General features: G+C 41.5%; 1 pseudogene; it reads left to right on the top strand.

Annotated features, from left to right (window-relative positions):
• Positions 1-27,871, top strand: part of LOC135639191 (noroxomaritidine synthase 2-like) — a 132,231-nt pseudogene that overhangs the window by 16,094 nt on the left and 88,266 nt on the right.

Raw genomic sequence — 27,871 nt, 5'->3', positions numbered from 1 at the left:
CCACCGCTTGGCTCTCGGGTGCTGGGCGGTGCAACCGCCCAGTCTGGCGGTGCCACTGCTAGACCCTTCGGTTCACCGTTTGAGCTTTAAATTTAGCCCAAACCAAGTCTAATTTTGGCCCCAATTGGCCCCTAACTAGGATATAGGATTATCTTTTAATCCTAATCCTAATTAATGTACTAACTACGAATTTAAAGACATTTCCTAAGCTATTACAAAGTCCGTAAGTCAAGACTTCTTCCGGCGAGCTTCCGACGAACTTTCGGTGGTCTTCCGATAAACTCTCAGAAACCGTTCTGCGGACTCCCGGCAAGCTCCTAGACTTCACGATTTGATCTTGGTGAGTTCCAACGAGCTTCTTCAGCAAGCTCCGATCTTTCTCGGTGAGCTTCGCGAACTTCCAACGAACCTTCCGGCGAGCTTCCGAAAAACCCTTCGGCAAGCTTCCTACTCATTCTTGGCTAGTTCCGGCAGCATTCCCGACGAACCTTCGGACTTCCGTCGAACTCTCGAACTCGCAACAAATCCTTTGCGCTTGACTCCGACACTTTGTTTCGCTTTATGTCTTCATCGTTATCGTAGTTAATCCTGCACACACAAGCCAAAACTCTACTCCGATCTAGACAATTATTACAACGCGAATTGACATTCTGTTGCCCGACACATTATTGGTTAGCGCTTCGTCCGATTCTTCAGCGCATCGTCCTCTCTTGTGGCTTGTTGCCCAATCGACGGTTGACCTCCGCAATCCCGATATCCTTGGCGCAATTCCGCTCATGGCCCAATGCCTGACGTCCAGAGCCTTCTGCCATCCAATATCCTAACGTGATCTCCTCCGGCGCAACGTCAATTCCTCCTGCGTCAACTATCTAGTCCTGATCGAGTAGACCTGTATCACTCAAAATGCAGTTTAAATCATAAACACATATCAAGTGGTTTCATCATCAAAATACGAGATTCAACAATCTCCCCCTTTTTGATGATGACAACCACTTGATGACGAAGTTAACCTTAACTCCCGGAGTTTAAACAAACTCCCCCTATCAATATGGCTTATTGATAGAAACTCTTGGATTCAAGAATCCAAGCAACATGTCATCATAAACTTATGCATAACATGTCATGTCATCATACTTCTCCCCCTTTGTCATCAACAAAAAGGAGAAGTTCCTACTCTTATGTGTTTAGAGATAAAAAGTTTCATACATTGCATGAAATACATAGTATCAAATTTTATCATCATGCAATCTAGCAATTAAAGATGTGTAAGTTTAGCATGTTTGCTTTTCTTGAGATAACAACTAATTGCTTCTCTTTAGACTACAAGCTAGCAATTTTCATGATATGCAAGTTGCAAGCTAGCAAATTTTTGCTTCCTTTGTAATGTTTGAGCTAGAAATTTTGCTTCCGTAATAAGTTAGCATGTTTTGTATTTTGAGATAGGCAAGATAGTGATATTCAAGAAGATAACTTTTGCTTCTTGAAATAAGCAAGTTAGCAATCTTTGCTATTTAAGATAGACAAGCTAGCAATCAAGTTTTTGCATCTTCTTGACTTGTGCAAGCTAGCTATCTCCCCCTTTGTCATTGTCAAAAAGAAGGGAAGACCCTTTACATCAATTATGACAAAGGTAAGTATCAATCTTATTTGTGCATCATCATATTTTTCAAATTAGAATATGCATATTTTCAAAAATCTTATATTCTTTCATGCACGATATTGAATAAATCGATCAACATTATGAGGATATCATACATGATACGAAAATTTTTAACTATTTATCAACATTTTGATCATGATACCAAACATTCATCATTTAGAGTATTCATGATACAAAACACTATATCAATATTTATAATACATCATTTTAGCAACAACTCATAGTATTTTAAATCATGATTTACATCATATGTAATACATCACATCATAATTAGAAGGTACAAGTATTGCATACATCATTGTAAATCATAAATGTTTCATATCATGATGGTATTAATTTGTCAAATTATATCCTACCATGCATGATCAAAACTTCTCCCCATTTGTATTTTATACATAATTTCACTTCATCACATTAGGAGTATCAAGAGGAATTAATTGGGTGATGAGATAAATATTTCACGAATACATGGAATTGTATAAAAAATCATATCATAAGTGTTTCATACATTCATATCATCACATGAAGGAATATAAACAAAAATTAGTGATGAGATATTACTTCATGAATACAATAAAATTCATATAGCATATCATGGTTTATTAGAATTAGTCTTCCTTTTGGTGAATAGAAAAAAGAATAGTAGGAGAGCAAGATCTCAATTCATGCACATCAAATATTCAATCATCAAAATCATGATTCATCTAGAAAATTCTCCTCTTTAAATATTTAAAGAGAGAATCATGATGAACATTCTTGGTTTACATAAAGTTTCAAAACATAATTATCAAGATCATGAATACTAAATGACTATGAAGCATTTCGACAAATCTCCTTTTAAATAGAAAACAATCTTGATTCATAAAGGATTTCATGTTATAAATTTCAAGAGATCAAGATCGTGATTTCGATAAAAATTTATTCAAATTTAAATCATCAAAATCATTATCAAAATCCAAGAGATTCACAAAGATGATACAAATGGATTCATCAAAATCAATAAGATTGAGCAAAATAATTTTCAAGAATGTTTTCCTCTTTTAGATTGTTTCAAAACATATGATTTTGTTTCATTTATGCTAAATAAAAACATGTATCATGTTTAAAACCGAAAGAGTTTTATTTCAACAAAGATCAATAAGGTACTTTCATTATGGTAAAAATTAATAATCCATAAATCGTAAGATTCATCATGCATAATTTCGAGATTTATTAAGCATAATCAATATGCATGACACTAAAACATGGTTTCAAAATGTTTAATATTTTTATTACACAATTTCATCATTATGCATCATTATATATAACTTTACAATGTCATGCATAAAATCATCAAATCATAGTATTAAAATATTAATATTTTCATTACAACTTTATGTATCATTAAGTATACAATTGTCAAGCATGACACTTCACTATTTCATATAAGCATGCCTATTTCATTTATGTCAAATCAAAACATACATCATTTTTTAAAGCCACTTTTATGTTAAATCAAAAAATGCATCATTAAGCATGATCATTATGCATTACTTCAAATCAAACATGATTTTTATTTTCAAAATATTTATCATGATAGAGCATATAAGCCAAAGAAACTATTAATCATAAAGCATATTCATCAATGATGGTTTCATTGAGTATAAAGTATTTTCAACCAAAATCATTAGTTATTTGTTGTAGTCATGCATTTTTCTTTTTAGGTGAATCTATCTTTTCATGCTTAGTTTGCATACAAAAGCCGTGCATCATTTTCGAAATCAACTTTCATCATGGTATAAATCGATAATCCATAAATTGTAAAAGATCATTATGAAAATCATCAATAATCAATAAACTATAAATTACCCAAAACTCATCATCATCATGCATAGCTTCAAAAAATAAATTTATTAGGCATGATATCACATTTCATAAGGCATTTTTAATCAAGATCATTTTGTTTATCATAAACATATAATTTTCATGATTATTTTCAAAATTACTAGAATGATAAGCATGCTTTCTTTTTCTTTTTTTTTCATGTAATTTTTAAGAAAATTAATCCTAAACTAAATTAAAAATAACTCATGAAAAGTATTATGTAATTTCAAAATAATTCAAGAGAGTTGAGTTACTTACCTTGTAGTCGAAGCTCGTCAAAGCCCAATTCGTCGTTTCATATTTGGAAGTTTTTTATTCATTTTTGGTTGCCTTCCTCTTCTTTGGCCTCTTCCTCCGTTCAAGTTCATTGTTTATTTTAGATTTTTTTTTAATAAACTTATTAAGATTTTGTGTTCGAAGTTCAAGTTTATCATTGTCCTCATCACTTGAGTCATTGCTCAAGTGGTATTCATTTGTCCGGAGTTCCAAATCCTTCCTATTCTTTGGAAGGTGGTTCAAGTGTTCATTGTGTTCATCATGTGCATTGCGCACCATTTCATATGTCATCAATGAGCCGATAAGTTCTTCAAGTGAAAAAATATTTAAATCTTTTGTTTCTTGTATTGCCGTTACTTTTGATTCCCAAGCTTTAGAAAGTGATCGTAAAACTTTACTAACAAGTTCAAAATTCGAGAAACATTTGCCAAGAGCTTATAAACCATTGACGACATCCGTAAAATGGGTGTACATATCAACAATGGTTTCGCTCGGCTTCATTCGAAAATGCTTGAAATCATGCATTAAAATGTTGATTTTCGAATCTTTAACTCTAGAAGTGCCTTCGTGTGTGATTTCAAGAGTATGCCATATGTCGAAAGCCGTTTCGCACAAAGAAACCCGATTGAACTCATTTTTGTCCAAAACGTAAAATAATGCATTCATAGCCTTTGCATTTAAAGAAAAATATTTCTTCTCCAAATTCGACCATTTGTTCATCGGTTTAGAGGGAAGTTGAAAATCGTTTTCAATAATATTCCATACATCCAAATTCATAGAAATCAAGAAAACTCTTATTCGAGTTTTCCAATAAGTGTAGTCCAATCCATTAAACAACGGTGGACGAACAACCGATAAGCCCTCTTGAAAGCCATGAAGAGTCATTTCTCTCGAGTGTAAATCCAAAATGAGAAATACCGGGCTCTGATACCAATTGTTAGGACCAGAGCGGCACTAAGAGGGGGGGGGGGTGAATTAGTGCAATGGTAAAGTATGATAAACTTTCGACGATTTAAACACTTTCGGAAACTTCATACGATAAAAGCAATGTTTCGTTTGAAATTTCGATTGTGTTTTAACTTGAAGGCAATAAGCTATTGAAGGGGTTTGCAGTAAGGTAATAGCAGGAAGTAAATGCAAACCAGAGAAGACGGTAGTTTATAGTGGTTCGGTCAATCGTGACCTACATCCATTCCTCCGATTCCTCTTCCGTCGAGGCCACCGGCATCCACTAATGATCTTCCTTTACTAGGCGAAGATCAACCTCCTTCTTACACCCCTCTTACAAGTGGTTCACCCTTTTACAAAGATTTCAATGAAAAGAAAGGAGGTGAACACTCAAGCTATTGAAAATAAGGCTTTTCCTAAAGCTTTTCTTAACTTCTAGCTTCTCAAAAGGTTGTTCTCTCAGCTGAGAATTGAGGGGTATTTATAGGCCTCAAGAGGATTCAAATTTGGGCTCCAAAATTTGAATTCTCTTTGGTTCCCGATGCTGGCGGTGCCACCGCCTGTCAGTGTCTGACATTGATAGTGGACTGGCTGTGCCACCGCCCAGCTAAGCGGTGCCACCGCTTGGCTCTCGGGTGCTGGGTGGTGCCACCGCTAGACCCTTCGGTTCACCATTTGGGCTTTAAATTTAGCGCAAACCAAGTCTAATTTTGGCCCCAGTTGGCCCCTAACCAGGATATAGGATTGTCTTTTAATCCTAATCCTAATTAATGTGCTAACTACGAATTTAAAGACATTTCCTAAGCTATTACAAAGTCCGTAAGTCAAGACTTCTTCCGGCGAGCTTCTGGCGAACTTTTGGCAGTCTTCCGATAAACTCTCAGAAACCATTCTGCGGACTCCCGACAAGCTCCTAGACTTCACAATTTGATCTTTGCGAGTTCCATCGAGCTTCTTCAGCAAGCTCCGATCTTTCTCGGCGAGCTCCGCGAACTTCCAACGAACCTTCCGACGAGCTTCCGAAAAACCCTTCGGCAAGCTCCCTACTCATTCTCGGCTAGTTCCGACAGCATTCCCGACGAACCTTCGGCTTCCGTCGAACTCTCGAACTCGCAACAAATCCTTTGCGCTTGACTCCGACACTTTGTTTCGCTTTATGTCTTCATTGTTATCATAGTTAATCCTGCACACACAAGCCAAAACTCTACTCCGATCTAGACAATTATTACAACGCGAATTGACATTCTGTTGCCCGGCACGTTATTGGTTAGTGCTTCATCCGATTCTTCAGCGCATCGTCCTCTCTTGCGGCTTGTTGCCCAATCGATGGTTGACCTCCGCAACCCTGATATCCTTGGCGTAATTCCACTCTTGGCCCAATGCCTGATGTCCAAAGCCTTCTGCCATCCAATATCCTAATGTGATCTCCTCCGGCGCAACGTTAATTCCTCCTGCGTCAACTGTCTAATCCTGATCGAGTAGACCTATATCACTCAAAATGCAGTTTAAATCATAAACACATATCAAGTGGTTTCATCATCAAAATACGAGATTCAACAAAGAGAAGACCTTCGAAAACCATTTTCAACAATGTTCCATAAGTTTAAATCTAAAGAAAGCAAAAAAGCTCTCATTCGAGTTTTTCAATATGTGTAGTCCATCCCATTGAAAAAGGGAGGACGAATGAGAGAGTGACCCTCTTGAAAGCCGAAAAGAGTCATTTCTCTTGGGTGTTAAATAAAATAAGAAATACGAGGCTCTGATACCAATTGTTAGGAACGAGTCGGCACTAAGGGGGGGGTGAATTAGTGTAGTAATAAAATCACGTCGGTTCTAAAAATTTCTTTCGTACGATAAAATCGATTTCGGAAGATGTTAACTTGAAAGCATATTCGTAAACATATTGAAAGTAGTAAGCAAGTAAGGAGGTTTGCAATAAGATAAATTGCACAAAAGAAAAGGCAAACCAGATTTTTATAGTTGTTCGGTCATCGTGACCTACATCCACTCGGTCGATTCCTCTTCCGTCGAGGCCACCGGCATCCACTATCGATCTTCCTTTAATATGTGAAGATCAACCTCCTTCTTACACCCCTCTTCTCTTTTTTATAGGTTTGCGAGACAAACTTTATATGCACACAGTCCTCTTTAAGCTAGAGGAGGGGATTTCTCAAGAGATTTCTACAGCATTTTCTTACTTTTAAATTCTATGTGCTTGTGTTTGTTAATCAAAGATGAGAGAGGTATTTATAGGTTTTTTTAGAGTCTAAAAATGTCTCATCCTAGGTTTTCTGGGTATTGGCGGTACCACCGTCGTTCTTGGGCGGTACTACCGTCGTAGGATCTGCCACTGGGTGGTACCACTGCTGGAAGCATTACTACCGGTGGTACCACCGCCCAGCCTGAGCAATACCACCATCCAGAATACCTGAGGTGTTGTTCCCCAAGCGGTGTCACCGTCGGCCCCGGCGATGCCACCACCGGCCAGGGTTTTAACACCCTAGTTGGGCCTTGAATCCAGCCCAAACTAGCCCAACTTCGAGCCTAGTTGCCCCCTAACAGAGTTGATGTGATTACCTCCCAATCCCAACTCCAATTATATGCTAACTATGATTCCTAAGACATAATCTAAGCAAGATAAGTCTAGTTTCTTCTAATGAGCTTCCGGCGATCTTTCGACGAACTTCCGATGATCTCTCGGCAATGTTCCGGCAGTCCCCCGGTAAGCTCCTGGACTTCACGATGATCTTCTTGGCAAGTTTCGATGAGCTTCTTTGACAAGCTCCTAGACTTTTCGGTTGGTTCTGGCAGAACTTCTGACGAACGTCCGAACTTCCGACAAACTCTTGAACTCCCAAGGAAATCACGTTCTTGACTCTCGAACTTCATTTTGCTTTATGCCTTGCTATCGTCGTTAATCCTGCACCCACAAAAACATACTTTTATCTAAAAAATTATTACTAAGCATGAATCATGTTGTCCGACACGTCATTGGTCCATCGACGCTTCGTCCGATTCTTCGGCGCTTCATCCGATTCTTCGGCGCATCGTCCAATCTTGCGGCCTATTGCCCAATCGACCAATTGATCTCTGCAACTCCGATATCATTGGCACAATATCTGCTCTTCTTGGCTCGATGCCCGAAGCCTTTTATCAATACGTCGACTGATCCTCCAGCCCGACGTCCAATCTTCTGACATGTTTTCCTCCAGCCCAACATGATTCTTCCTGCTTTAATTGTCTCTCTTAGATCAAATCATTCTGCATCACTTAAAACACAGATCAAATCATAAATACTTATCAATTGGTTTCACCATCAAAATATGAGATTCAACAATATTGGATGCCATGTGACCTGCAATAATCATTAAACAATCCTATGTACTCACTACTATTATCTGATCTTATACATTTCAATTACCTTTCTGTCTCCCTTTCAACTCTGGCATGAAACTCTTTGAAGACATTAATATTCTGATCTTTGATCTTCACACCATAGGCCCAATTTTTTCTAAAAAAATCATTTATAAAAATGATAAAATAAAGTGCACCACTGATACCATGAACATTAACAAATCCACTAAGAGTTTTTGTCCTCAAAGGACCACATACATCTGTATAAACACAGTATAAGGCATGCATTTTTTTAGACAAAGCTGGACTAGCAAATGAAATTTTGTATTGTTTATCAGCCAAACAATCAATATAAGGGTTCAGACATATACGTTTGAGGTCTGGCAATATCTCTATATTAGAAAGAGCTTGCAGCCCCTTCTCTCTCATATGTCATAGTCGCCTATGCCACAACTCCATGCTGAAGTCTTTCTCTGTAGTATTTAACTACTCACCACAAGCTTTGGCCTACAACCTGTACAAAGTGTGATATTTCTTTCCACTAGCCATAATAAGAGAACCCTTACTGAGCTTTCATTACCCTTTGTGAAATCTGCTATCATAGTCTTCATCATCTAGTCTTCCAACTGAAATCAAATTCAGCCTCAAGTCAACCATATGCCTCACATCCTTAAGCACTAACTTGCAACCAAGGTTGGTTTTTATATGGATATCACCCATGCCAATGATGTCTGTCGTGCCATATTGCCCATGTTCAGACATATACCTTTGAGGTCTGGCAATATCTCTATATTGGAAAGAGCTTGCAGCCCCTTCTCTCTCATATGTCATAGTCGCCTATGCCACAACTCCATGCTGACGTCTTTCTCTGTAGTATTTAACTACTCACCACAAACTTTGGCCTACAACCTGTACAAAGTGTGATATTTCTTTCCACTAGCCACAATAAGAGAACCCTTATTGAGCTTTCATTGCCCTTTATGAAATCTGCTATCATAGTCTTCATCATCTAGTCTTCCAACTGAAATCAAATTCAGCCTCAAGTCAACCATATGCCTCACATCCTTAAGCACTAACTTGCAACCAAGGTTGGTTTTTATATGGATATCACCCATGCCAATGATGTCTGTCGTGCCATATTGCCCATCTTGATAACACCAAAATTTTCAGACTTACAGGTAGTAAAAAAAATCTCTCCATGGTGTAGCATGATAAGAAGCACCTGTGTCAATCACCCACTCAAGATCCTAACACACATAAGAAAAAATATTATCAGAATGAGACAAAATCAAATAATCATCACCCTGCACTATAACTATAGTATTATCTTTTGACTTTATAGACTCCACTTATTTTCTCTTTTTCTTACTCTTCTTAGGTTACTTGCATTGGTTCTTGTAATATCCTTTCTCACTATAGTTATAGCAAATAATATATTTTCTTGATCTTGACTTACTTATACTCATGCGTGAACTACTTCTATTCTTGAACTTTTACCTTCCTCTGTTCTTTGAGATAAGTGCTTGTGAAACATTCTAAGATGTCGCTGAATTCTTTCTACTCAACTCCTCATTCAACAAACTACTTGTTACTATTAGGATCAGGGTCGACACTAAGAGGGGGGTGGATTAGTGTAGCGGTAAAACCTACGTTGGTTTTAAAAAAAAACCTTCGTACGATAAAACTGTTTCCAACGTAAATCCGTTTTCGAACAGATAATAACTTTGAAAGCTTACGGAAATGTATTTGAAGTAAAGTAAGGAAGACAGTTTGTAGTTAAGATAAATAACAAGAATAAATGCAAACCAGAGAAGACGGCTGTTTATAGTGGTTCGGTCAATCGTGACCTACATCCACTCCTCCGATTCCTCTTCCGTTGAGGCCACCGGCATCCATTAGAGGCCTTTCTTTAATAGGCGAAGGCCAACCACCCTTTTACAACTCAATTCTCCTTTTACCGGGTTTAGGAGATAATCCTTGTTGGGAAATATTGGGGGGCAACAACACATGCGTAGCGGAAGAAGAAGAAAACAAAATCCCCGATTCCCAAAGAGATGCTCGTCGTCGTGCGAAGATTGGTGCGCAAAATCCACGAAACTTAAAACTGCATATAGAGTAGATTATGTTACCTAGGGAGATCGTATATCCTTGTTTCCTTGCAGATCTTTATGAGAGGGTGAAGGAAGTCAAGCGTCCTCCTCTTTAGCGGTGATCCACACAGCAGGGCTGCGACGACGCTCCTCAAAACTCCAGGCCTGCTTTGAGGTGGAGAGGGGGAAGAGAATAGGAGAGGTAAACAAAGGCTCTAGCCTCTGAGGCTCTGAATCCCTCCTATGTATAGAGGTCCCCTGTCAAACCCTAATGGGTCCTCCCCTAGTGGGTATTGGATCTGCATCCAATAAGACAAGGGCTCCATCGGATATCTCATATCCGAACCTCCTCTCATCGCAATGCCTACCATATGTGTGTGACCCTCTAGGCCCAATATCGAGCTGGTCGTAAGTCATACCTATCAGAACTCCTTCTAACTCAGTGAATTATTATCTCTGTAATAATTCACTCGACTCATCGACTACGGACGTACTAGGCCACTACGCCGTAGTCCCTAGACGATACAGGGGAATCCAATCCATTGGACCTGTCTGTCCTCAATTACCGTGTACCTATAGTCCCTCATCCATCTAATATCCTAGAGACCGTATATCGAGCATGGTGCTATTAGACCCATATGGTTTCTACTCGAGTCTCGCTCTAATCGGATTCTCCCGAAGAACTCTTTCTCTCTCAACCCGAATGACCCTGGCCAGGGATTTGTCTGAGCAAGAACACATGGGATATTCCTCTCATGACACCAAAAGTGGATGATCCTCTATCGACACTCAATAGCCCTCGTAAGGTCGACTACCACTCCTAATGACCAGCTGCACTAGATCTGGGACAACCAAACCTATAAGTCTGGTATCAAAGAGTGGAGCACTCATACAGGACATCCTTGGTGTCTCAAGTCTAAGGACCAGATATACCACTAGGACTACGGAATCATTGTCTGACAATAAGGCATCATCAACCATCCAACATTTCGTAACCGAATAAATCAGTGAACTCATTCTCCAATGAGCACTTGTACTGTATCCTTAGTGTCCCTATACGTGCAGCTATGAGACCTGCTGCATCCATCATATGGACGGGTATACAGCACACTAGTCTGTCCATTTATCATGATGTCCCTCTCGAGTAACCTATGACCGAGATTATTTAGGATATGTGTTTAAAGGTGAATCGATCACATTATCGTGATCTCATCATGATCCGATTCCCATTGCACAAATCCAAGGACATCACAATATATATATATATATATATATATATATATATATATATATATATATATATATATATTTATATATATATATATATATATATATATATATGACTAGCAATCTCCCACTTGACCTAAAGCCGATCACTTATGTGTCTGATCCCCATCAGACCCCTGTGATGCTCAAAGACAATTTGAGACAACGGCTTTGTCAGTGGATCTGCAATGTTATCTTCGGATAGAACTCTTTCCATTACTACATCTCCTCGGGTAATGATCTCTTTGATAAGTTGGAACCTCCTCAGAACACTTCCGATGAGACCCGGGTTCCCTTATTTGAGTAATTGCCCTATAGTTGTCGCAATATAAGGAAGTCGGCTCCTCGCTACTTGGCACGACTCCCAAATCTGTGATGAACTTCTTCACCCAGACTCCCTCCTTTGCTACATCTGATGCAGCAATGTACTCCGCCTCTGTAATCGAGTCAGTAGTAGTATCTTGCTTGGAACTCTTCCAGCACACTGCTCCTCCATTCAAGGTATACACATACCTTGAATTCGACTTGCTATCATCGACATCAGACTGAAAACTTGAGTCTGTGTAACCTTCAACCTTAAGGCTATTACCTTCATATACTAGTAAAATATCCTTATTCCTTCTCAAGTACTTAAGGATACACTTTACTGCTTTCCAGTGCTCCAAGTACTTAAAGTTCCAGTAGTGTGCTGGAACTCTTCCAGCACACTGCTCCTCCATTCAAGGTGTACACATACCTTGAATTCGACTTGCTATCATCGACATCAGACTGAAAACTTGAGTCTGTGTAACCTTCAACCTTAAGGCTATTACTTTCATATACTAGTAAAAGATCCTTATTCCTTCTCAAGTACTTAAGGATACACTTTACTGCTTTCCAGTGCTCCAAGCTTGGATCCACCTGATACTTGCTCATGACACTCAGAGCATGTGCTATATCAGGCCTAGTACATAGCATGACATACATGATAGACCCTATTGCTGAGGCATAAGGTGTCATATCCATGTTCGCCCTTTCTTTTGTTGTCTTTGGGGACATACTCGTAGAAAACGATATCCCATGTCTCATCGGTATGAGACCTCTCTTGAAATTTTCCATGCCAAACCATTTGACAATAGTTTCTATGTACCTGGACTGGGACAAGCCAAGTATCCTCTTGGATCTATCTCTATAGATTCTAATCCCAAGGTATAGGATGCTTCCCCTAAGTCCTTCATGGAGAAGTGTCTAGATAACCAAGCCTTTACTGTGGATAGCATTCGTACATCATTCCCAATGATCAAGATATCATCTACATATAACACCAAAAAGGTGATAGCACTCCCACTTACCTTCCTGTACACACAAGGCTCATCTTCGTTCTTAACGAAGTGATAAGATCTGATTACCTCATCAAATCTTATGTTCCAACTTCGGAAAGCTTGCTTTAGTCCATAAATGGATCTAAGCAACCCACACACCTTATTTGGGCAGTTCTTGGACACGAATCCCTCAGGTTGCATCATATACACCTCCTCTTCGAGGTTTCCATTGAGGAATGCGGTTTTCACATCCATCTATCATATCTCATAATCATAGTGTGCTGCAATAGCCAATAGAATTCTGATGGAATTTAGCATTGCTACGGGTGAGAAGGTTTTGTCATAGTCAACACCTTTCCTTTGACGATACCCCTTAGTCACTAGCCTTGCTTTATATGTCTCTACCTTTTCATCTACTCTGATCTTTTTCTTAAAGATCCACTTACAATCGATGGGTACAATACCTTCGGGCGCATCAACTAGGTTCCAAACCTTGTTGGAGTACATAGAATCCATATCAGAATTCAGGGCTTCTTGCCACTTCCCGGAGTCTATACTCATAATAGCCTCCTCGTAGGTCTAAGGATCAATATCCTCAACATCCTCTCCTCTAATATGTCCCACATATCTCTTAGGAGGATGGGATACTCTATTAGACCTACGTAAAGTTGAAACTTGTGTATTAGGTACCTGAACAGACTCGAGCTATAGAGTGGTGCTTGAGCTTGGTTCTCGAACCTCGCTCAACTCTATCATTCTCCCACTATCTCCGCCAAGAATGTGTTCCTTCTCAAGGAACACTGCTCTCTTAGCTACAAAGACCTTTTGGTCCTCGAGATGATAGAAATAATACCCACAAGTTTCCTTGAGGTATCCCACAAATTTGCATCGCTCTGTCCTTAATTCTAACTTATCAAGGTTGTGTCTTTTAACGTGGGCAGAGCAGCCCCAAATCTTAACAACCTTAAGATCAGACTTCTTTCCTTTCCATATCTCATATGGTGTAGATACTACCGACTTAGTTGGAACTCTGTTCAGAAGGTAAGCTGTGGTCTCTAGGGCATATCCCTAGAATAAGATGGGTAGGTCAGCGAAACTTATCATGGACCGTACCATATCTAATAGCGTACGATTCCTCCTTCCAGAGACACCATTGAGCTGAAGTGTATAAGGAGGTGTCCATTGGGATAATATCTCATGGTCCTTGAGGAACTGAGTAAACTCTGTACTTAAGTACTCACCTCCTCGATCTGATCGAAGAGTTTTGATACTATTTCCAGTCTGGTTCTCCACCTCATTCTTATACTCTTTGAATTTCTCAAAAACCTCGGACTTGTACTTCATTAAGTACACATATCCATACCTTGAGAAATCATCAGTAAAGGTAATGAAATAGGAGTAACCACCAATGGCATGAGTTGACATGGGTCCACATACATCACTATGTATGAGTTCCAACAGCTCAATGGCTCTCTCTCCAGTTCCACTAAATGGAGAGTTGGTTAGTTTTCCACGAAGGCAAGGCTCGCAAGTTGCATATGACACATAGTCGAATGGATCTAGATATCCATCATTTAGCAACTTTTGAATCCTTCTTTCATGGATGTGACTTAGCCTACAATGCCATAGGTATGCACTATTCGTCTCATCTTGTTTCCTCTTGGATATATTTACATTCATAATATGTGGAGTAGTGTCTAGCATAAACAGACATTTATGCAATATTCCTCTCGCCAATCTCCCCTCGGCTTTGCTAGAATTTACAATAAATTGTAGATGTGATAAGCAATACTGGTATCCAATACCAATGCACTATCATAAAAATCTGACAATTGGAGATTGATCAAGAATGTACCTGAAGCTTCTCCAAGCTTCTATTTCGCCCTCTCTGCAAGGTACTCTTTGCAGTTCCTCTTCCAATGCCCATCTTTGCCATAGTGGAAGCACTGGCCTTTGTCCTTTGCTGGGTCTTTCTTAGCAACCTTTGCTTTACCTGGTCTGCCCTTGCCCTTTCCCTTCTTAAGGAAACTTTCTGCTTTCTTTTTCTTTCTGGTCTCACCAGTATAGAGAACTGGCTTCTCTTTCTTAATAGTACTCTCTACCTCCCTCAATATATTGAGGAGCTCTGGGAGAGTCACCTCAAGCTTGTTCATATTAAAATTCATTATGAACTGTGAAAAGGAATCTGGTAGGGACTGAAGCACAATGTCCACACACAAGTTATCCCCTAGGACCATTCCTAGACCTGTGAGTTTTTCTATCCACTCAATCATCTTTAGGACATGGTTCTGAATTGGTGTCCCCTCAGTCATCCAAGCGCGAAAAAGGCTTTTGGATATCTCATATCGCTGAGTCCTTCCTTGTTCCTCAAACAATTTACGAACATATAAGAGAATGGATCTGGCATCCATCTTTTTATGTTGTCTTTGTAACTCAAGAGTCATAGAGCCCAACATATAACACTGAGCAAGAGTGGAGTCATCAATGTACTTCACATAGCGAGCGATCTCATCCTCGCTTACCCCTTCTTCGGGCGTAGACATTATTGTATCAAGGACGTACACGATTTTCTCCGTCGTAAGAACAATTCTCAAGTTACGGAGTCAATCCATATAATTTGGACCAGTGAGGCGATTAACATCAAGTATGCCACATAAGGGATTTGAAAGCAACATTTTCTAAAAGTAAAGATGCAGTAGAAATGAATAACATGCAGATTTTACAAGAAATAAACTATTCAAATATGGACTTCTATCTTAATATGCTCCCACTATTTTACTAACGAGTCACGCGACACCCTCAGCACATGAAACGAAAGTCTCTAGTAGACTTCTAGTGGGGATCAGGATCCAATCAGTATCTTAGTGTAACCTCGAGGGACTCGACCAATCACACTAAGCCTAAAAGGTAGGCAACTCTTGTCGATCACAACTCCTTGTGATTCCCGTCCTGTTCGGCTTCCGAATTACCATGGTCTCGAGGGACTCGACAAACCATGATGCTCGGTTAAGTCAACACCTTCGTTACAAGATGAGTCTGATTTGATGATATACCCTCGAGGGACTCGACCAAGCATACCATGCCCTCAGGTCACCGGTGACATCTCTATGTCGTAAGCAAGATAGTGAATCGTGATATAGGTGAGTCTCGAGGGACTCGACCAACTCAATCTACATCGGGAATCGGTTCATACTTATAACTTTGGAAGGCCACGTGGGTCAATCTAATTGCCTCACGTTTATCGACTTATCGAGAGAGATGTTTCTATGATTTGGTCTCATAATATAATATGTCACACATATATATATTTAATATATATTAAATCGCATGCAAATATATATACATATCTAGTATGTGTATAAGCAATCACACCAGATGATCATGGACAACAACCTAATGTGATTAGGCCCGAGCCATTAGGCCTAATCACTTACACCAAGATCTATGTGTGCAATGGTGCATCTCTTTGCCCTGTGATCGTCCATCTTGTCCTCGTTGGTTCCGTCGACATCTTGATGCATCTTTATGCATTACGATCGTCCATCTCGTGGGTCCCGCTATCGCATCCACTCTCCCGTTGCGCCTCTTCATATGATTACAACTTAATCATAGGCACATAGGCCCGACAATAAACGAGAAATATAATGGAGGCTCGCAGACCTCAATAATAATAATCATAAGTACACACATCACACGGTCCATGATCATCCGTCCACACATCATACATCACATGTATAAATAATCATCATCATGTAGGACTACTAGATAATGATAAAAAATAATAATCAACTAAACCTTTTAATTTATTAGTATTTTATGAAATCAGGGACATATAGAGAATTTCTGAATTCATAGGGGTATTCTCAAATTCCGAGGGGCAAAACTATCTTTTGCCCAGAAAACCCTAATGCCCTATTCGCCTTTGCTGCTACCGCCGCCACCTGGCGACGGCCTGTGCGGCACGCACGCTAGCGGCACTACCGCTACGGGTGGGTGCCCTCGCGGGCGGTTCTGCCAGTGGGGCAACGCCCGCAAGCGGTGCTGGCCCTATAGGTTGGCGCCCCTACGGGCGCCGCCGCCTCCGCGGGTGGTTCTACCCACGGGGCAACGCCCGCAGGTGGGAGAAGCGACCGCAGGCGCCTCTGCCCGCAGGCTGCCAGCCCCACCGGATGCAAGCCTGCTTCAAGTAGGCCGCCGACCGGATGCTGCAGACGCAGCCCCTATGCTGCGTGCGTGCAGCGCAATCAAGGGCAGCAACTGTTGCTGCCCTTTCTCGCTTTTGCGTCAACAATTTCGACGTCAAAAGTTTTTCCTAAACACAACACACGCAGTTCAAAACCAATCATTCGCATGAACAACCTGGCTCTGATACCACTGTTGGGAAATCTTAGAGGGCGAAATCACATATGCAATGGAAGAACAAGAAAACAAAATCCCTGATTCCCAAAGAGATGTTCATCATTGTGCGAAGATTGGTACACAAAATCCGCGAAACTTAAAACTACGTATAGAGTAGATTGTGTTACCTAGGGAGATCGTATATCCCGATTTCCTTGCAGATCTTTAAGAGAGGGAGAAGGAAGTCAAGCGTCCTCCTCTCTAGCGGTGATCCACATAGCAGGGCTGCGATGACGCTCCTCAAAACTCCAGGCCTACTCTGAGGTGGAGAGGGGGAGGAGAATAGGAGAGGCAAGCAAAGGCTCTAGCCTATCACTCTAAATCCCTCCTATTTATAGAGGTCCCCTGTCAAACCCTAATGGGTCCTCCCCTAATGGGTATTGGATCTGCATCCAATAAGATAAGGGCTCCGTCGGATATCTCATATCCGAACCTCTACTCATCGCAATGCCTACCATATGTGTGTGACCCTCTAGGCCCAATATCGAGCTGGCCGTGAGTCATACCTGTCAGAACTCCTTCTAACTCAGTGAATTATTATCTCTGTAATAATTCACTCGACTCATCGACTACGGATGTACTAGGCCACTACGTCGTAGTCCCCAAACGATGCAGGAGAATCCTACTAGTCATAGGTGCCTAGCAAGCCAATCACGTGAGTGATGGCACGTGTGAATTGATATAGAATATTTTTACTTATTATATTTTGGTGTATATCACTTTATAACTATTACATAAATGCATATATATATTGTGATGTCCTTGGATTTGTGCAATGGGAATCGGATCGTGATGAGATCACGATAATGAGATCAATTCACCATTAAACACATATCCTAAATAATCCCGGTCATAGGTTACTCGAGAGGGACATCGTGATAACCAGACAGACTGGTGTGCTGTATACCCGTCCATATGATGGATGCAGTTGGTCTCATAGTTGCTCGTGTAGGGATACTAGGGATATAGTACAGGTGCTCATTGGAGAATGAGTTCACTAATTGATCCACTTACGGAATGCTAGATGGTTGATGATGCCTTATTTTCAGACAGTGATTCCGTAATCCTAGTGGTGTATCTGGTCCTTCGACTTGAGACACCAAGGATGTCTTGTATGAGTGCTCCACTCTTTGATACCAAACTTACAGGTTTGGCTGTCCCAGATCTAGTACAGCTAGTCATTAGGAGTGGTAGTCGACCTTACGAGGACTATTGAGTATCGATAGAGGATCATCCACTCTCGGCGTCATGAGAGGAATATCTCATGTGTTCTTGCTTAGACAAATCCCTGGCCAGGGTCATTCGGGTTGAGAGAGAAAGAGTTCTCCGGAAGAATCCGATTAGAGCGAGACTCGTGTAGAAACTGTATGGGTCTGACAACACCATGCTCGATATACTGTCTCTGGGATATTAGATGGATGAGGGACTATAGGTACATGATAACTGAGGACAGACAAGTCCAATGGATTGGATTCCCCTGTATCGTCTAGGGACTACGGCGTAGTGGCCTAATACGTCCGTAGTCGATGAGTCAAGTGAATTATTACAAAGATAATAATTCACTGAGTTAGAAGGAGTTCTGACGGGTATGACTCATGGCCAACTCGATATTGGGCATAGAGGGTCACACACATATGGTAGGCATTGCGATGAGTAGAGGTTCGGATATGAGATATCCGACGGAGCCCTTGTCTTATTGGATGCAGATCCAATACCCACTAGGGGAGGACCCATTAGGGTTTGATATGGGACCTCTATAAATAGGAGGGATTTAGAGCCTCATAGGCTAGAGTCTTTGCTTGCCTTTCCTATTCTCCTCTCCCTCTCCACCTCAGAGCAGGCCTGGAGTTTTGAGGAGCGTCGTCGCAACCCTGCTGTATGGATCATCGCTAGAGAGGAGGACGCTTGACCTCCTTCACCCTCTCCTAAGGATCTGCAAGGAAACAAGGATATACGATCTCCCTAGGTAACAAAATCTACTCTATACGCAGTTTTAAGTTTCGCGGATTTTGCGCACCAATCTTCGCACGAGGACGAACATCTCTTTGGGAATCGAGGATTTTGTTTTCTTGTTCTTCCACTGCGCATATGATGTCGCCCCCAAGATTTCCCAACAGTGGTATCAGAGCCAGGTTGTTCGTGCAAATGATTGGTTTTGAACTGCGTGTGTTGTGTTTAGGAAGAATTTTGACGTCAAAATCGTTGACGCAAAAACAAGGAAGGGCAACAACAGTTACTGCCCTCGATCTGCTTACGTGCAGCGCAGCCGAAGGCTAGCAGCACAGGGGCTACGTCTGCAGCAGCCGGCCGGCGGCCTGCTTGCAGCAAGCTTGCGTCCGGCGGGGCTAGCAGCCCGCGGGCAGAGGCGCCTGCGGTCGCTTCTCCCACGGGGTGAGGCGCCGTAGGGCAGCGGCGCTTGCCACTGCTACTCCCGCGTGCGAAACCCCCCCCCCCCCACAGGGGCGGTCGCCCGGCGGAACAACACTGCATTCGAGCGTTGTCCCACCGGTAGAACCGCCCGTGGGGGCGCCCACCTGCAGCGGCACGCCCGCTGGGGTAGAACCGCCCGCGAGGTCGCCCACCTACAGCGGCAGCGCCGCCAGAGGGCGTGCCGCCTGCAAGCGAGGGCAGCGCCCTCGCCCCGCCGCACAGGCCGCCGCCAGCAGGGTGGCGACGGCGGCAGCAGTAAGAGGGAATTAGGGTTTTGGGCAAAAAGATAGTTTTACCCCTGTGAATTTGAGAAATTTCAGTTTCTGTCTTTTATCTAAATTATGAAAATACCCTTAGGAATTGAGAAATTCCCTACATGTCCCTGATTTCAGAAAATATTAATTAATTAAAAGGTTTAGTGGATTATTATTTTGATTATTATCTAGTAGTCCTAAATGATGATGATTATTTATACATGTGATGTATGATGTGTGGACGGATGATCATGGACCGTGTGATGTGTGTACTTGTGATTATTATTATTGAGGTCTGCGTGCCTCCATTATATTTCTCGTTTATTGTCGGGCCTGCGTGCCTATGATTAAGTTGTAATCACATGAGGAGGCACAACGGGAGCGTGGATGCGATAGCGGGACCCACTAGACGGACGATCGTGATGCATGAAGATGCATCAAGATGTCAACGGAACCGACGAGGACGAGATGGACGATCACAGGGCATGGAGATACACCGTTGCATACATAGATCTTGATGTGAGTGATTAGGCCTACTGGCTCGGGCCTAATCATATTAGGTTGTGGTCCATGATCATCTGGTGTGATTGCATATACACATACTAGATATGTATATATATTTACATGCAATGTAGATATATATTAAATATGTATATGTGTGACATGTCATATTAGGAGACCAAATCATAGAAACATCTCTCGATAATATTAAGTCGGTAAACATGAGACAATTAGATTGACCCCACGTGGCCTTCCATCGTTATAAGTAGGAATCGATTCCCGGTGTATGTTGAGTTGGTCGAGTCCCTCGAGACTCACCTATATCACGATTCGCTATCTTGCTTACGACATAGAGATGTCACCGATGACCTGAGGGCATGGTATGCTCGGTCGAGTCCCTCGAGGGTATATCATCAAATCAGACTCATCTTGTAATAAAGGTGTTGACTTAACCGAGCATCATGGTTGGTCGAGTCCCTCGAGGCCATGGTGATTCGGAGGCCGAACAGGACGGGAATCACAAGAAGTTGTGATCGGCAAGAGTTGCCTACCTTTTAGGCTTAGTGTGATTGGAGTCCCTCGAGGTTATACTAAGACGCTGATTGGATCCTGATCCCCACTAGAAGTCTGCCAGAGACTTCCATTTCACGTGCTGAGGGTGTCGCGTGACTCGTTAGTAAAATAGTGGGAGCATATTAAGATAGAAGCCCATATCTTGATAGTTTATTTCTTACAAAATATGCATGTTATTCATTTCTGCTGCATCTTTATTTTCAGAAAATATCGCTTTCAAATCCCTTACGTGGCATACTTGATGTCAACCGCCTCACTGGTCCAAATTATACGGATTGGCTCCGTAACTTGAGAATTGTTCTCATAGCGAAGAAAATCGTGTACGTCCTTGATACAGTGTTGCCTACGCCCGAAGAAGGGGCAAATGAGGATGAGATCGCTCACTACGTGAAGTACATTGATGACTCCACTCTTGCTCAGTGCTATATGTTGGGCTCTATGACTCCTGAGTTACAGAGACAACATGAAAAGATGGATGCCAGATCCATTCTCCTACATGTCCGTAAATTGTTTGAGGAACAGGGAAGAACTCAACGATATGAGATATTCAAGAACCTCTTCCACACTAGGATTACTAAGGGGACACCGGTTCAGAACCATGTCCTAAGAATGATTGAGTGGATAGAGAAACTCACAGGTCTAGGAATGGTCCTAGAGGATAACTTGTGTGTGGACATTGTGCTTTAGTCCCTACTAGATTTCTTTTCACAGTTCATAATGAATTTTAATATGAACAAGCTTGAGATGACTCTCCCAGAGCTCCTCAATATGTTGAGGGAGGTAGAGAGTACTATTAAGAAAGAGAAGCCAATTCTCTACACTAGTGAGACCAAAAAGAAAAGGAAAGCAGAAAGGTCCCTTAAGAAGGGAAAGGGCAAGGGCAAACCAGGTAAAGCAAAGGTTGCTAAGAAAGACCCAGCAAAGGACAAAGGCCAGTGCTTCCACTGTGGTAAAGATGGGCACTGGAAGAGAAACTGCAAAGAGTACCTTGCAGAAAGGGCGAAACAAAAGATTGATAAAGCTTCAGGTACATTCATGATCAGTCTCCATTTGTCACTCTTATGATAACACATGGGTATTGGATACCGGTAGTGCTTATCATATATGCAATTCGTTGCAGGTTCTAGCAAGGCCTAGGAGACTAGAGAGAGGCGAGATGGACCTCAAGATGGGTAATGGAGCAAAAGTTGCTATAGTAGCTGTTGGCGAGGTCACCCTACATCTGCCTAGTGGAGCTTTTATTGCATTAGATGCATGTTATTTTTTTCCTTCTATTATAAAAAATATTATCTCCATTTCATGTTTAACAGTTAGTGGATATAAATTTATTTTTGAGAACAATGGTTGTTTGATATTATTAGATGATAAGATCATCACGAAAGGAACATTACATAATGGTTTATTTATGTTAGACACTACTCCACATATCATGAATGTAAATGTGTCCAAAAGGAAACGAGATGAGTTGAACAGTGTATACCTATGGCATTGTAGGCTAGGTCACATTCATGAAAGAAGGATTCAAAAGTTACTAAATGATGGATATCTAGATCTGTTCGACTATGTGTCATATGCAACTTGTGACCCTTGCATTCGTGGAAAACTGACAAACTCTCCATTTAGTGGAATTGGAGAGAGAGTCACTAAGCTGTTGGAACTCATACATAGTGATGTATGTGGACCCATGTTAACTCATGCCATTGGTGGTTACTCCTACTTCATTACCTTTACTGATGATTTTTCAAAGTACGGATATGTGTACTTAATGAAGTACAAGTCCGAGGCCTTTGAGAAATTCAGAGAGTATAAGAATGAGGTGGAGAACCAGACTGGAAAGAATATCAAAACTCTTCGATCAGATCGAGGAGGTGAGTACTTAAGTACAAAGTTTACTCAGTTCCTCAAGGACCATGGGACATTATCCCAATGGACACCTCCTTATACACCTCAGCTCAATGGTGTCTCTGGAAGGAGGAATCGTACGCTATTAGACATGGTATGATCCATGATGAGTTTCGCTGACCTACCCATCTTATTCTAGGGATATGCCCTAGAAATCGCAACTTACCTTCTGAACAGAGTTCCAACTAAGTCGGTAGTGTCTACACCATATGAGATATAGAAAGGGAAGAAGCCTGATCTTAAGGTTGTTAAGATTTGGGGCTGCCCTACCCACGTTAAAAGACACAACCCCGATAAGTTAGAATCAAGGACAGAGCGATGCAAATTTGTGGGATACCCCAAGGAAACTTGTGGGTATTATTTCTATCATCTCGAGGACCAAAAGGTCTTTGTAGCTAAGAGAGTAGTGTTCCTTGAGAAGGAACATATTCTTGGCGGAGACAGTGGGAGAATGATAGAGTTGAGCGAGGTTGGAGAACCAAGCTCAAGCACCACTCTACAGCTCGAGTATGTTCAGGTACCTAATACACAAGTTTCAAATTTATGCAGGTCTGATAGAATATCCCATCCTGAAAGATATGTGGGACATATTAGAGGAGATGATGTTAAGGATATTGATCCTCAGACCTACGAGGAGGCTATTATGAGTATAGACTCCGGGAAGTGGCAAGAAGCCATGAATTCTAAGATGGATTCTATGTACTCCAACAAGGTTTGGAACCTAGTTGATGCGCTCGAAGGTATTGTACCCATCGGTTGCAAGTAGATCTTTAAGAAAAAGATCGGAGTAGATGGAAAGGTAGAGACCTATAAAGCAAGGCTAGTGGCTAAGGGTTATCGTCAAAGGCAATGTGTTGACTACGACGAAACCTTCTCACCCGTAGCAATGCTAAAATCCATCAGAATTCTATTGGCTATTGCAGCACACTTTGATTATGAGATCTGGCAGATGGATGTGAAAACCGCATTACTCAATGGGAACCTCGAGGAGGAGGTGTATATGATGCAACCTGAGGGATTCGTGTCCAAGAACTGCCAAGATAAGGTGTGTAGGTTGCTTAGATCCATTTATGGACTAAAGCAAACTTCCCGAAGTTGGAACATAAGATTTGATGAGGCAATCAGATCTTATGACTACGTTAAGAACGAAGATGAGCCTTGTGTGTACAAGAAGGTAAGTGGAAGTGCTATCATCTTTTTGGTGTTATATGTGGATGACATCCTCATCATTGGGAACGACGTAGGAATGCTATCTACAGTAAAGGCTTGGTTATCTAGACACTTCTCCATGAAGGACTTAGAGGAAGCATCCTATATCTTGGGGATTAGAATCTATAGAGATAGATCCAAGAGGATGCTTGGCTTGTCCCAGTCCAGGTACATAGAAACTATTGTCAAAAGGTTTGGCATGGAAAATTCCAAGAGAGGTCTCATACCGATGAGACATGGGATATCGCTTTCTACGAGTATGTCCCCAAAGACTCTAGAAGAAGGGGCGAACATGAATATGATACCTTATGCCTCAGCAATAGGGTCTATCATGTATGCCATGCTATGTACTAGGCCTGATATAGCGCATGCTCGGAGTGTCACGAGCAGGTATCAGGCGGATCCAGGCTTGGAGCATTGGAAAGCAGTAAAGTGTATCCTTAAGTACTTGAGAAGGACTAAGGATCTTTTACTAGTATATGGAGGTAATAGCCTTAAGGTTGAAGGCTATACTGACTCAAGTTTTCAGTCTGATGTCGATGATAGCAAGTCAAATTCAGGGTATATGTACACCTTGAATGGAGGAGTAGTGTGCTGGAAGAGTTCCAAGCAAGATACTACTACTGACTCGACCACGGAGGCGGAGTACATTACTGCATCAGATGCAGCAAAGGAGGGAGTCTGGTTGACGAAGTTCATTACAGATTTGGGAGACGTGCCGGGTAGCGAGGACCCGATCTCCCTATATTGCGACAACAATGGGGCGATTGCTCAAGCAAAGGAACCTAGGTCTCATCAGAAATCTAAGCATGTTCTGAGGAGGTTCCACCTTATCAGAGAGATCGTAACCCGAGGAGATGTAACAGTGGAAAGAGTTCCATCCGAAGATAACATTGTAGATCCACTAACAAAGCCGTTGTCTCCGATTGTCTTTGAGCGTCACAGGGGTCTGATGGGGATCAGACACATAGGTGATTGGCTTTAGGTCAAGTGGGAGATTGCAAGTCATAGGTGTCCAGCAAGCCAATCACGTGAGTGATGGCACGTGTGACTTGATACGGAATCTTTTTGCTTATTATATTTTGGCGTATATCACTTTATAACTATTGCATAAATACACACACACACACACACACACACACATATATATATATATATATATATATATATATATATATATATATATATATATATATATATATATATATATATATATATTGTGATGTCTTTGGATTTGTGCAATGGGAATCAGATCGTGATGAGATCACGATAATGAGATCGATTCACCTTTAAACACATATCCTAAATAATCCCGGTCATAGGTTACTCGAGAGGGACATCGTGATAACCGGACAGACTGGTGTGCTGTATACCCGTCCATATGATGGATGCAGTTGGTCTCATAGCTACTCGTGTGGGGACACTAGGGATACAGTACAGGTGCTCATTGGAGAATGAGTTCACTGATTGATCCGCTTACGGAATGCTGGATGGTTGATGATGCCTTATTGTTAGACAGCGATTCCGTAGTCCTAGTGGTGTATCTGGTCCTTAGACTTGAGACACCAAGGATGTCCTGTATGAGTGCTCCACTCTTTGATACCAGACTTATAGGTTTGGTTGTCCCAGATCTAGTACAGCTGGTCATTGGGAGTGGTAGTCGACCTTACGAGGGCTATTGAGTGTCGATAGAGGATCATCCACTCTCGGCGTCATGAGAGGAATATCCCATGTGTTCTTGCTCAGACAAATCCCTAGCCAGGGTCATTCAGGTTGAGAGAGAAAGAGTTCTCCGGGAGAATCCGATTAGAGCGAGACTCGAGTAGAAACCGTATGGGTCTGACAACACCATGCTCAATATACGGTCTCTGGGATATTAGATGGATGAGGGACTATAAGTACACGGTAACTGAGGAAAGATAGGTCCAATGGATTGGATTCCCCTGTATCATTTGGGGACTACGACGTAGTGGCCTAGTACGTCTGTAGTCGATGAGTTAAGTGAATTATTACAGAGATAATAATTCACTAAGTTAGAAGGAGTTCTGATGGGTATGACTCATGGCCAGCTCGATATTGGGCCTAGAGGGTCACACACATATGGTAGGCATTGCGATGAGTAGAGGTTCGGATATGAGATATCCGACGGAGCCCTTGTCTTATTGGATGCAGATCCAATACCCACTAGGGGAGGACCCATTAGGGTTCGATAGGGGACCTCTATAAATAGGAGGGATTCAGAGCCTTATAGGCTAGAGTCTTTGCTTGCCTTTCCTATTCTCCTCTCCCTCTCCACCTCAGAGTAGGCCTGGAGTTTTGAGGAGCGTCGTCGCAACCTTGCTGTGTGGATCATCGCTAGAGAGGAGGATGCTTGACCTCCTTCACCCTCTCCTAAGGATCTGCAAGGAAATAGGGATATACGATCTCCCTAGGTAACACAATCTACTCTATACGTAGTTTTAAGTTTCGCGGATTTTGTGCACCAATCTTCGCACGACGACGAACATCTCTTTGGGAATCGGGGATTCTGTTTTCTTGTTCTTCTGCTGTGCATATGATGTCGCCCTAAAGATTTTCCAACAAATCCAATCCATTGGACATGTCTGTCCTCACTTACCGTGTACTTATAGTCCCTCATCCATTTAATATCCCAAAGATCGTATATCGAGCATGGTGTTGTCAGACCCATACGGTTTCTACTCGAGTCTCGCTCTAATCGGATTCTCCCAGAGAACTCTTTCTCTCTCAACCCGAATGACCCTGGCTAGGGATTTGTCTGAGCAAAAACACATGAGATATTCCTCTCATGACGCCGAAAGTGGATGATCCTCTATCGACACTCAATAGCCCTCGTAAGGTCTACTACCACTCCCAATGACCAACTGTACTAGATCTGGGACAGCCAAACCTATAAGTCTGGTATCAAAGATTGGAGCACTCATACAGGACATCCTTGGTGTCTTAAGTCTAAGGATTAGATATACTACTAGGACTACGAAATCGTTGTCTAACAATAAGGCATCATCAACCATCCAACATTCCATAAACGGATCAATCAGTTAACTCATTCTCCAATGAGCACCTGTACTGTATCCTTAGTGTCCCTGCACGAGCAGCTATGAGACCAACTGCATCCATCATATGGACGGGTATACAGCACACCAGTCTGTCCGGTTATCACGATGTCCCTCTCGAGTAACCTATGACCGGGATTATTTAGTATATGTGTTTAAAGGTGAATCGATCTCATTATCGTGATCTCATCACGATCTGATTCCCATTACACAAATCCAAGGACATCACAATATATATATATATATATATATATATATATATATATATATATATATATATATATATATATATATATATATATATATATATATATATATATATATATATATGCAATAGTTATAAAGTGATATACGCCAAAATATAATAAGCAAAAAGATTTTGTATCAAGTCACACGTGTCATCACTCACGTGATTGGCTTACTGGGCACCTATGACTAGCTATCCTTACACCCCACTCACTCCTCTCTCAAACTATTCTAGCACTTAGAACTATGAGAGGAGCTCACAAAAGATTGCAGTAGCGTTTCTATACTTTTTTACTCTCAATACTTGTGTACTTTAACCAGGGATGAGAGGGGTATTTATAGGCTTCAAGTTGATTCAAATTTGAAGCCTAAAAATATCTCATCCTGGGTTCCCCGGGCACGGGCAATACCACCACGTGCATTGGGTAGTACCACCACCTAGTGTCAGTTTGGCTGACACTATCCTAGGCGGTACCATCGCCCAGGTCTAGCGGTACCATCGCTTGGGAGGTTGTGCTGGGTGGTA

This window comes from Musa acuminata, chromosome BXJ3-5 (genome assembly GCF_036884655.1).
Source record: "Musa acuminata AAA Group cultivar baxijiao chromosome BXJ3-5, Cavendish_Baxijiao_AAA, whole genome shotgun sequence".
Classification (NCBI taxonomy): Eukaryota; Viridiplantae; Streptophyta; class Magnoliopsida; order Zingiberales; family Musaceae; genus Musa; species Musa acuminata.
The sequence above is the reverse complement of the archived record's forward strand: the minus strand, read 5'-3'. Positions and strand labels throughout refer to the sequence as shown.